Source organism: Chlorocebus sabaeus, chromosome 19 (assembly GCF_047675955.1).
Source record: "Chlorocebus sabaeus isolate Y175 chromosome 19, mChlSab1.0.hap1, whole genome shotgun sequence".
NCBI lineage: Eukaryota > Metazoa > Chordata > Mammalia > Primates > Cercopithecidae > Chlorocebus > Chlorocebus sabaeus.
Window position 1 is genome coordinate 27,411,754 of NC_132922.1, and position 10,905 is coordinate 27,422,658.

The following is a 10,905-nucleotide window of genomic DNA, read 5'->3' on the forward strand; positions in this document are numbered from 1 at the left end:
GAAACAGGCAGGTTAGTGGGAGCCTAGAAGAGGCAGATGGGGCAGGTGGAGCCATAGAGATTCCTGGTAGGACCCTGCCTGTGTGCACCCAGAACTGGGAGCCACGGAGGGGAGCATGGTGTCCTGGAAGGGGCTGGCATGGGACGTCCAGGCTTGGCGTCTGTCCCTTGGCCAGCATTGACCTAGGCCAGATGGGCGTCTGCCCCCAGGAGCACTGTGTACCAGGATGCCTGGAATTCCATCTTACAGAGTGGAATTAGTCACTCTGTAAGGCCTATGGAAGACTGGAAGATTTGAGACCTGCTTGAGAAAGCACATTGCCTTGGGTTGTGTGAGTGCTCTGTGGTCACTGGAATGGTGGGCAGCGCAGGGCGGTCTGTGCAGTGATCAGGAACACTGAACAGCCCCAGGGTGCCATCCCTCCTTCTGGGCCACCCTGAGAGGCAGGCCTGTGGCTGGACCCCATGCACCTAGACGAGCCCCATCCCTAGGGACCTCTCCCCTCAAGACTGATGTTCTTCCTGGAGAGAGTCACGTGGTGGAGCAGTAAGTCTGGGCCTCCTTGGCCAAGGGTCTGAGTCTGCAGGCATGCAGGGGCCGTGCCTTGCAGGAGGAGGCAGCTCTGCTTGGAGATGAGGGCTCTGGGTACGTCATGTTCCTAGGACTCCTGGGTCCAGTGGGGGACTTGGGTCTGGTTGGCCAAGTCCATTGAGCCCACATTTACCCTGATCCTTTTCTGGCTTTGTGGTTCCTGAGGCTCTTGTCCTTAGCCCAAGCCCAAGCCCATGCCCATGTGCCCATCACAGAGGCTAGACGAGGCTCATCCTCCCTGTGGCTGCCCTGAGTGGTGGGCCCCTGGGGCTGCGTGGCTCAAAGGGCGGAGCCCTGGGTGTCTGCAGTAGCCAACTGTGGCCTCCCTCCTGCTGCAGAGCCCCTGCCCCTCAGCCATGGATGCTCAGGGACAGGGCCGTGGGTCACTGTGTGGCTCTTATGGCTCCTTGAGGCCTAGTTCCTGAGGCCATGGTGCCAGGTGTGGCCCCCCATGGGTGCTGACTGGCGGCTGCGGGCAGGGTGGCAGGTGGGCAGTGGTGAGAATGCCTTCTCCTTACAGGTTGCAGGCCCTGATTCCCTGACCCTGGGGGACGACAGCATCCGTAGCCTGAACTTTGTGTCTGAGCTGAGCCTGGACCTCCCTGACTATGGGCCTGGGGACCTGCACACAGCCTAGCAGCCATCCCCGCCACTCAGCGCCTCTGATGCCTTCTCAGCACTTTGTGCTCCCTGAGCCTCAAGGCCTCGAGCTGGCGGGGCGGGGACCACGTGGCTCTTCAGCCCCTGCACTCCGAGGGTGGACCCCCCCACGCCCCACCGTAGCATCTTTGCCCCCCATGCACTGCCCAACCGCAACAGCAGCCTGTCCTATGATAGCGTGCTCAACCCTGACCCACCTGGTGGCCACGCCTGCCCCGCCCATCCAGCAGTTGGCGTGGCCAGATACCACTCACCCTACCTGCACCCTAGGACAACGGGTGACCCACCACGGCCCCTGCCCCGCAGCTTCAGCCCCGTGCTGGGCCGCCGGCCCCCAGAGCCCTTGCCTGTCCACTACAACAACCTGTCCAGGGCCATCATGGCATCCATCCAGGAGCACAAGGACAGGGAGGAGCATGAGTGCCTGCTGCGATCCCAGGCCAACTCACTCTTCGGCGACTCGGGCATCTATGACGTGCCCAGCTTCTATACCCTGCAGCAGGCCAGTGTGCCGTCCCAGGGCCCCCGAGGTTCCGCGCTGCGCTACGGCTCCAGAGAGGACCTTGTGGCTGGGCCCGGCTTCGGCGGTGCCCGCAACCCTGCCCTGCAGACATCACTGTCCTTGCTGTCCAGCTCCGTGAGCCGTGCACCGCGGATGTCGTCCTCCCTGCAGGCTGATCAGGCCAGCAGCAACGCCCTGGGGCCCCAGTCCAGCAGTGACTCACACAGGTCAGTCACACTCCAGGGCCTGCCCTCCCTGACAGGCACTCCTGACTCACCATCCTACGTGGGCCCCAGAGCTGTCGCTTTCATCCACACGGACCTCCCAGAGCCACCGCCCTCGCTGGCCGTGCAGAGGTGGGTGCCGGGAGGTGCGGGTGGGCTTCCTGGCACAGGGCAGCTGTCCAGCCGTCTGCAGGGCCCCTCTTGGCTGGGCACTCATAGGTCATCCCAGGGGCCTGAGTTTTTCTCTGGGGTCAGGACAGGGAGGATGCGCCTCGCCCTGCCTTGAAGGCCCTGGCTAGCCTGTGTGGCCCAGCTCTGAGGATGTCCTGGGCACAGGGTATGAGAATTGTGTCCTGAGCCCGACAACTCGTTCCCCCAGAGCTGGCACAGACCCAGCATGTGGGAGGCCGTGGGGCTTTCTCCTTGGGGCCGGTGTCATGCGGCAACCTGGGCCTCCTTTAGGCTGTGGCTCTGGCTTCCTGGGTCACTGTGGCCCTGTCCACCCAGGGCTCTCCCTGGGTCTGCTTTGCTGCATCTCTAGGAGGCTGGGGCTGAGGACATTACCTAGCCACAGAATGTGCCACCCTGGGTGGCCAGGCCCTGGCCCTCCCTGTGGGACATAGTTCCAGGAAGCAGGGACTTCCCTGCTTGTAGGTGGGGAAACTGAGGACTGGAGAAAGCAGGTGTGCTCCAGGCACCCAGTAGGTTGGTAACTGAGAAAGCAGGGTCCGCTGGCTCGCAGGCCCAGGCCCAGGTAGGAGAACTGCACACCTGCTGGGGCCAGGACCCAGGCCGCGGTGCATGGTGTCCTCATGGCGTCTGTTGCCCCATCTGGGCCTGGAAACCTCAAGCACAGGCTCAGGTGTTTCCCGTCGTCAGATGCAACCCCAGGGGGAGAGCCCAGCCCAGCCTAGGCCAGGCCACTTGGCCACAAAGGGGCTGAGGGCACAGCAGTCCATTCAGCCCTGAGTAGACCTCCCCTACCCCACAGGGTGGGAGTCTGTCCAGCTTTTGTGGAGTTGGGGAGGAGGCTGCCATTGGCAGTGATGAATGGGGAGCCCTAGACCTAGAAGTGGGCAGCATTGCAGCCAGGCAGGGATCGCAGCCCGGGGACAAAGGGCTCTCGCCTCAAGAAGGTTTAAGCGGCAAGGGTAGAGCTGCTGTTGGTCAGCGCTGGTGGGCAGGAGGGCAGCGCCTCGTTTTCCTGAGAGAGAGCAGGAATGAGGCCAGGCAGAGTGACCAGGCTCCCAGGGCAGGGCAGGGCAGGGGCTCCGGTCAGTGCCCACCTGGCTGCCCCATGCTCTCTGGGGCCAGTGCTGCCTAGGAGGGACCCAGGGACCTGGGAGGGGTGGCAGTTCTGATGACATCTGTCTGTCCTGTGACGGCACAGCCACTCCCCAGGCAGGCTCTGCATCTCCTGTCTGCTTTCCAGATGAACCCTCCGAGCCCAGAGGGCAGGGACTGCCCTGGGCCCCCACAACATGGTTACACCAGTCCACGTCCGTGTCGTCTCTGTCCTGCTGCCTCCTCCGTCCTCTGTCCCCATGAGTTCCTGTGTTCACCGTGTGCATGCATGTATGTGCTTGTTTTGATGCAGGAACCACCCTCAGCTGAAGACTCCCCCAGGTAAGCTTAATGGGCAGTCCCCGGGTCTGGCCCGGCTGGGACCTGCCACGGGCCCCCCAGGGCCCTCTGCCAGCCCTACGAGGCACATGCTGGTTAAGAAGGTGTCTGGCGTGGGTGGGACCACGTACGAGATCTCGGTGTGAGGACTGACCACTACCCATCCGCTGTGGTGCCATGGGGACCAGGACCCCGCAGCGCACCCCACTCCCCACCAACTTCTCTGCCCCAGGGACACAAGGCCACCCTAGCCTGGTATGGACCCATCGGCGGGAGAGAGTGCCACGCCTCCACACCTTGCCCCAGGCGCCCTGCCTGCCCATCCACTCATCTGGCCATGGGGAAGTCGGCTCACTGGGACAAGGGCCGCTGGGCTGGTCTGTGTCTGGGCCCGTCCCATGGCTGGGGCAGTGAGGGGCCTAGTCATCCTCTTTGGGGCACCCTCTCTCAGCCAGGCTTGGCCCACTCCCATCACCCATGCACCCCAGATCATCGCCAGGCCAGCCCCCAATGGTCCCTTTACGGACGGGTCCCAGGGATGGACAGAGGCATCCAGGACCTCCGCTGTCCTTCCGACACAGCCTGTGGGCTCCGGGACCGAGTGTCCCCCGCCAGGCTACTCCTAACTAACGCGATGCCTTTCATGGACCCCGCTGGGAGCTCGTAGCTTGGCAAGGCCAATGCTTCTGCTCTGGCCTGTTCTGGGTGATAGTGGATAGGTGGACAGATGGCCAGCCATGTGTCAGTGCTCCAGCTGCCACTGTCCCTTTCATCAAAGCCTCAACCTTTGCTTTATGCTCTTGTGGGAAGTGATGGGGCAGGCGGAAGCAGGCACGGGGATGATGCTGCCACGGGGCCTGTGACACCCAGAGCCCCCTCCCCAGGCCTCAGGCCCTCCCTGCCAAACTGGAGAACCCTGCCCCAAGGCATGCTACGTCCCCAACCCTGGCCTGGCTGCGGTGCCCACGCCGTGGGAAAACACACTGGGGAGGGATCCGTGCTTCCCTTGGCGTCAGGGACCTGAGAGTAAGCACACGACAGCATCCACCTGCATTGTGTCTGTTTTATGTTTTTATATCTACCTCTATATATCTATAATTTTATCAAAAAAGAAAAACTTATTTTGATTCTCTCCTTGGGCAAGACCAGGGCTGTTGCTGCAGGACCCCCAGAGTTAGGGGAGGGCAGAGGCTGGGCCCTGGAAGAGTGGGTGGCTGCTGTCTGGTGTGCAGGGGTAGGTGGGTTCCTCAGGGGCATTTCTGTGGGCTTGGGCTGAGTCAGAGGCTTGGGAAGAGGGCGTGGCCGATGGTCTGTGGCTGGGAAGTGTGAGGGTCTCTTGCCTTGGGTCTGCATCAGTTCTGGCAGTGATAGGGTGTTTGGGGGAAAGACTTGGGTCTGCCGCTACCCACAGGGGAATCCCAGGAACCCAAGAACTTGGCGAAATGAAGTGTGGGTGCATAGGGGCCACCTGCTGGCTCAGGGTCATGTGGGGGCTGCTGAACCTGCTGGAACTCTCCTGCCTGACGAATGCCGGGGCAGGGCTGAGGGAGTGTGAGGGATGCGCAGCTGTTCAGGGCTGAGACAGCCTGGGCTGGGGCTGTCCCAGTGCGGGAGGGGTGCGGGCTGTAGGGCCCCGAAGCTGGCGCTGTGCTGACCACCTTTCTGCTTCTCTCTCACGGACGCCGTGGCCCACAGGGAGCAGATTGGCACCTGTACCCGTGGATGGGGGCAACGTGACCAGCCTTGGGTGCCTCCTGGGCTGCACCTATGCCACCTTGGCCACCTGGAGAACCGCCCACCACTGCGGGCCCCCTGGAGCCTGACCACCTGGGGCGCCCCCACGTGGGGCCATGTGCCGCCTGCACTTGGCTACCTATTCTTTTCCCCAGCCTCTCTGGGCCCTAGCAGGATGACAAGTAGGCAGCTCTGGGGCCTGGGACAGCCCAGCTGGGGACGCAGGAGGTCAGACTGCCATGGATCCTAGGGCAGGGCTGGATGTGAGCTGGGCTTTCTTCTCCACCAGCCACAGCTTGACAGACTCCCAGCCTGCCAGGGCCCAAGACCCTGTGTCCACGTGACCTCAGTGAGTCCCCCACCTGCTGCAGGGGGTCCAGCACCCCACAGGGGGCAGCACCAGAGCTGCGGGGACCAGCACAAACTGCTGAGCCTCCCTGTCCAACCAAGCTCTTTAGACCAAGCCACTTCCTCCTCGGGGAGCCCAGGCCTCCGTGGGTTGGGCTGGGTGTGGGGGTCTCGGGTTGCCCCTGAAGGTCTCTGCACTTCTGCCCTTCGCCTGACACATGAACAGATGCCTTAATTTCCTGGAGTCGCCAGCGTGGTGAGCCACCAGCCCCTGCCTGCCACCAGGGTCCTGTGGTCATGGCCAGCTCTGCCTGGGCCCCACTGGGACTGCCTGCACCCAGAGACGATGCTGATGGGAACTCAGAGGGCCCGAGGCCCAGCAGAGGTATGGCCTGTAGCAGGGTGGCACTCCGGCCAGCCCTTCTTCGGCACAGGGTCCCTGTCCCTGGTTTACCCTGGGCGGCGGCTCTATTTCTCCCATTTTGGGATGAGAAAGCCACAAAACTCTCCTGCATTGTTCTTAAGGGCACCCCTGCTAATTAATTCCCCAAGTAAAATTTTTGGTGTTGATCTCCACAGCTCTGTCTACCAACGTGGCACACTGTACCGGACAGGGCCCTGGGTTGGGGAGGTGACAGGACCTGGGCAGGGAGGGTGGTGGCCAGGAAGGGAGGGGAGTTGCATGAGGGGCATGAGGTCAGTGGATCAGCAGATTCAGTGCTGAAAACCTGGCCTCTGAGGTCCCTGGGAGGGCCTGGCCCAGGGGGCAAGAACTGAGGACCCCCTAGTCTTTACTGCTGTTGCCTTTCAGTGGAAACCCTCCTAAGACCCCTTGAGGGTCAGAGCCCTGTGCAGAGGGGCTGCCTTCTGGAGGGCAGGTGGGATGTGGGGTGGGAAGCCAGCCCTGAAGCTGGGGTCTCCACCCTGAGGGACCCTCGCTGTCGGATGGCCCAGGTGTCCCTTCCCCAATTTCCACAGAGACGTGCTTACCGGCCATGTATGTCGTGACTCTATGTCCAGCCACAGGCCCAGCCCTCAGGACAGACCCCGCCTCTACCCTTCTCTGCACCTCCTGGCAGGGATGGTGCACAGTGGTGCCGACATGGCCACTGGGCATCTGGGGCAGTGCTGGTCACCTGGCCTCCTCCTTGCTGGAACCGCTGGGCCTCCAGCCTAGGACAGGAGGCCATCCACCTCAAGGTGCAGGAAGGGGTCCAGCAGGGCCCAGAGCTTCCAGATGGGGGCATGGCTCAGCAGGGGTGGCACCAGCCCCTCGAAGGGCTATGTTTACCATGTACACATAGGTGCCCAGCAGGGCACCCAGCAGCAGCCTCAGGGTCAGCAGCCTACAGGTGGCAGCAGTCAGGGGCAGGGGTGTGCAGGGGGCCTGGGGGGCTGGGCTCTGCCACGCAGTCACCTACCAGAGCTGGCCTGCCAGGCCCTTGGAGCTTTCCAGCTTTGGCCTCCCTTTCTGTTGGGGAGGGGAGCCCACCCCGATGGTCCAGGCTGAGGGCGGGGATCCCTGACTTTGGGAAACCCTCCTCAGACAGGGCTCCCCCCACCACAGCCCTGGCCCCTTCCTCCTGGACAGGTTCCTGCAGCCACTTTTCAGATGCCCCCTGCCCTGGACCTGCTCTGCTGGAGCCCATTTCTCCCCCTCGCCCAAGCAGGGCCCTGGGTGGGGGGCTGGTTTCCAGACCCAGAGTGGGGTGTGAGGGGTTCACTGCCATGCTTGCCATCTGCAGCTCCTTCCTGGCCTGAGTGCGGCACTGGGCCCGCTCCCTGCAGAAGCCTGTCAGGACCCCACCGCTCCACCCCCAGCCTGGCACCCACCCCCTGGCTCAGTGCTATGGAGGTGGGGGGGTCAAGGGTGGATCTGCCCTGTCCTGACCAGGACCCCTTCCGAGACCCTGCTCAGCCGACCTAGTCCCTGCCCCCATTTTACCTGAGAATCCCCAGTTAGATGTTCTCCTTCTGGTCCAGCATGCCCCGGATGTCCTTCTTGAGGTGTTGGGGACCAGAGGAGGTAAGCACAGCAGGCCCCGGCCCCGCCCTACCCGGCCTCTCGCCTGCCCAGCCCCATCCTCCTGGGTGCTGCTCTGTGGGGACCTACCAGGAGCCTGGTGGCCTGGTTGGTCAGGGCCATGTGCATCTCAGCCATGCTGTCTGGAGGATGGTGGGGTCATGGCTGAGGAGGACCCCTGGGTGGGCCCCCAGCACCTCTCCCCCTCAGCCAGGCGGGCACCTCTGTGATGACCATCTTCTCAAAGCACAGGCGGATCTGCTGCAGCTCGTTCTGAGGGTGGGGCCCAGGGTGGGCTTGGGCAGCATCAGCAGGGTGGCCGGTACCTCCCTGCCAGGCCCACCGGCCTGCTGCACGAAGGTTCCTCCCTCCCCACTGAACCCCGCCAAGGCCCACCTGGAGTGTTGCACGAAGGTTCCTCCCCCCACGGCCCCTCCCCCAGGCCCACCTGGGACTGCTGTGCAAAAGCCTCTTGCCCCTGCCACAGCTCCTGCCACAGCAGCTGCAGAGGTGCCCTGTTCCCCAAGGGCTGCATGCTAGCTGGGTCAGGAGGCTGTGGGAGAGCCCCCAGATCAGTCCCAAGGCTGTGGGCTAGTGGGGCGTTGGCTGCATGGGGTCCCTGGGCTCTGTACCAGGCCAGGGGAGTGCAGCTTGAGTGTTCGGGACACAGGGGCAGGAACTGCTGCCCCGGCCCCAGGAGGGCCCCTAGCTGCTCCCGAAGGTCCTGGTTCTGCCTCTTCTGGGGGTGAGGGGCAAAGAGAGGGGACTGCCTGTCATGGCTGCTCCTGGGGCTGGGGCCGGGGCAGGGGCACCAGGCGGTAGGTGGGTTGGGGGTGGGGGGCAGAGAGAGGGGACTGCCTGTCATGGCCGCTCCTGGGGCTGGGGCCGGGGCAGGGGCACCAGACGGTAGGTGGGTTGGGGGTGGGGGGCAGAGAGAGGGGATTGCCTGTCATGGCCTCTCCTGGGGCTGGGGCTGGGGCAGGGGTGCCAGGCGGTGGGTGGGGTGCTCACTAGACTGTGGTTCTCCTGCTCCAGCTGCAGGAAGAACTGTTCTGCAGAGCCCAGCGGCCCACACTGCAGCTGGGACAGGGCTGCCCTGGGCGAGGCCAGGGCCCCTCCCTCCAGCGACAGGGATGGGCATGGACAGGGTCTGGGCCCTGAGCCAGTGGATCCCTCCTGCCTGGAAGCCCCCTGATTTGACCCTGGGTGCAGGGGCCAGCCCCACCTGAGCCTTGCCTCCAGGTTTCCTTGTCTCAGCCCCTCAGGGTTTCTTGCTGTCTGCTCCTTGCTGGACAGAAAGATCGCAGAAGCCTCGCTTTCCACCTGGGCCCCCTGCCCCTGTCCCCTGCCCGTGGAACTGAGTAAGGTCTCGGACTGAACTGAGTGAGCAGAGGAGATGGGGACCAGGCAGGGCCACCCTACAAATCCCTGGCAGTGCTAGTCCAGGCATCCTCCATGGCTGCTGGAGGCTGCGGCTGGGGGACACGGTGGGGGTGGGGTGGGGGTGGCCGCAGGGGCCCAGGGTTTTCAGCCCCGCCATCCCTCCCTGCAATCCCTTCCTGACCCCAAGTCCAGGCTCTGGCCTGGCCCGACCTACTGCCCTCTTATTGAGGGCTCTGGGCAACCCACTGGCTCCCAGGCTGCCCCAGGCAACAGTCACAAAGGCCTGGGTGCAGCCAGGGAGGTCGCAATGGGCCCCTTCCACCTGGTCCTGAAGCTGCCCCACCTGATGACCTCACTGCCTCCAACCCACCGACCCACCATGTGAGTTTTCTTTCTTTCTTTCTTTTTATGGGAAGGGGCCTTGCTCTGTCACCCAGGCTAGAGCACAGTGACACAATGATGTCTCATTGCAGCCTCCAGCTCCTGGGCTCAGGCAATCCTCCCACCTCAGCCTCCCAAGTAGCTAGGACTACAGGTGTGTGCAACCATGCCCGGCTAATTTTTAAATTTTTTTGTAGAGATGGGGGCCTCACTGTGTTGCCCAGGCTAGTCTCAAACTCCTGGCCTCAAGCGATCTCTTGCTTCAGCGTCTGAAAGTGTTGGGATTACAGATGTGAGCCACTGTGCCCAGCCTGGTTATTTTTCTTAAGATGTAAAACAGATAATACACACACAGTGTGGATTCAAAAAATATCAAACAATAAAAGTGGCTTCCAAGCCTTTGCCACCTCTGTCTCCTGTCCCTGCAGCCAGGAGCCCTCCTCTTTAAGCTCCTCCTGGAGGTGGGCTGCCATCCCCTGCCCCTCGTTCCCACTGAAGAGGTCATCCTGTAGCCCAGCTTTTCTTTTCACCTGATGTATCTCTGAGGTTTTAAAACATTCTTTTCTAGCTATGTATTGAACATTTCCTTTATGCCAGATCAAGTACATGCCATTGTTACCCTCTGTTTATGGGTGGGGAAGCTGAGGCAGGAAGCCCTCTAGTCACTTGCCGAAGGCCACGCTGTTACCAGTGGGACCGGATTTGGGCGACTGAAAAGCACTCATCCAACAGTGGGGTCGGATTCATGCCCCAGGCCTGTTTCCTCCTGCTCCCTGGTGCTCCTCACACCATCTGCCCCACTGCCCCTCACTGCCCCTGAGTCCCAGTGCCCATGTCCTCCTCCTTGAACCCCTCAACCCTCAGTTAACCCTCAGAAAGCTGGCTCGGAGAAGTCCTCATGTGGTAGGACCAGAGCTGTTCCCTCCTCTCCCAGTCTCCTGGCCCCACTTCAACTCCTACATCAAGAGGCAGGTCCCAGTCTCCACCACTGGGCTCTGGGCCAACCTCAGATGCACTTGGCCAGTGGGCTGCTCCCAAGCTGCTATGGGCAGAGGTTGGCACAACACTTGTGCGCTGGGCCTGGACCTTTCTTGCTTGGCTCTGGGGACTGTCTTCCATGCAGGAGGCCTGGACTGGGCTGCAGGATGAGAGGCCATGGGGCAGGAGAGGCTTCTGTTGTCCCAGCTGGTCCCCAGCTGCCTGAAGATGGGTGGACAAGCCAAGACCCCCAGAGAAGCAGCCCAGACGGCCAGCTAAATGGCTGGCCATGTACCGCTGAGCCCCAGGCTGTCATGGTGGTTTTGCCACTGAGTTTTGGAGTGGACTGTGACATGGGAGGAAACACTGAGAGCCTTGCCAGGCGCAGTGGCTCATGCCTGTAATCCCAGCACTTTGGGAGGCCAAGACAGGCGGATCATGAGGTCAGAAGATCGAGA

At 62.6% G+C, this 10,905-nt stretch overlaps 2 pseudogenes; one reads left to right on the forward strand and one right to left on the reverse strand.

Moving 5' to 3' along the window:
* Positions 1-918: 918 nt before the first annotated feature.
* On the forward strand, positions 919-6,061 carry LOC140709124 (palmitoyltransferase ZDHHC8-like; annotated as a pseudogene).
* A 2,505-nt stretch (positions 6,062-8,566) lies between these two features.
* On the reverse strand, positions 8,567-9,351 carry LOC140709180 (coiled-coil domain-containing protein 188-like; annotated as a pseudogene).
* Positions 9,352-10,905: the final 1,554 nt, after the last annotated feature.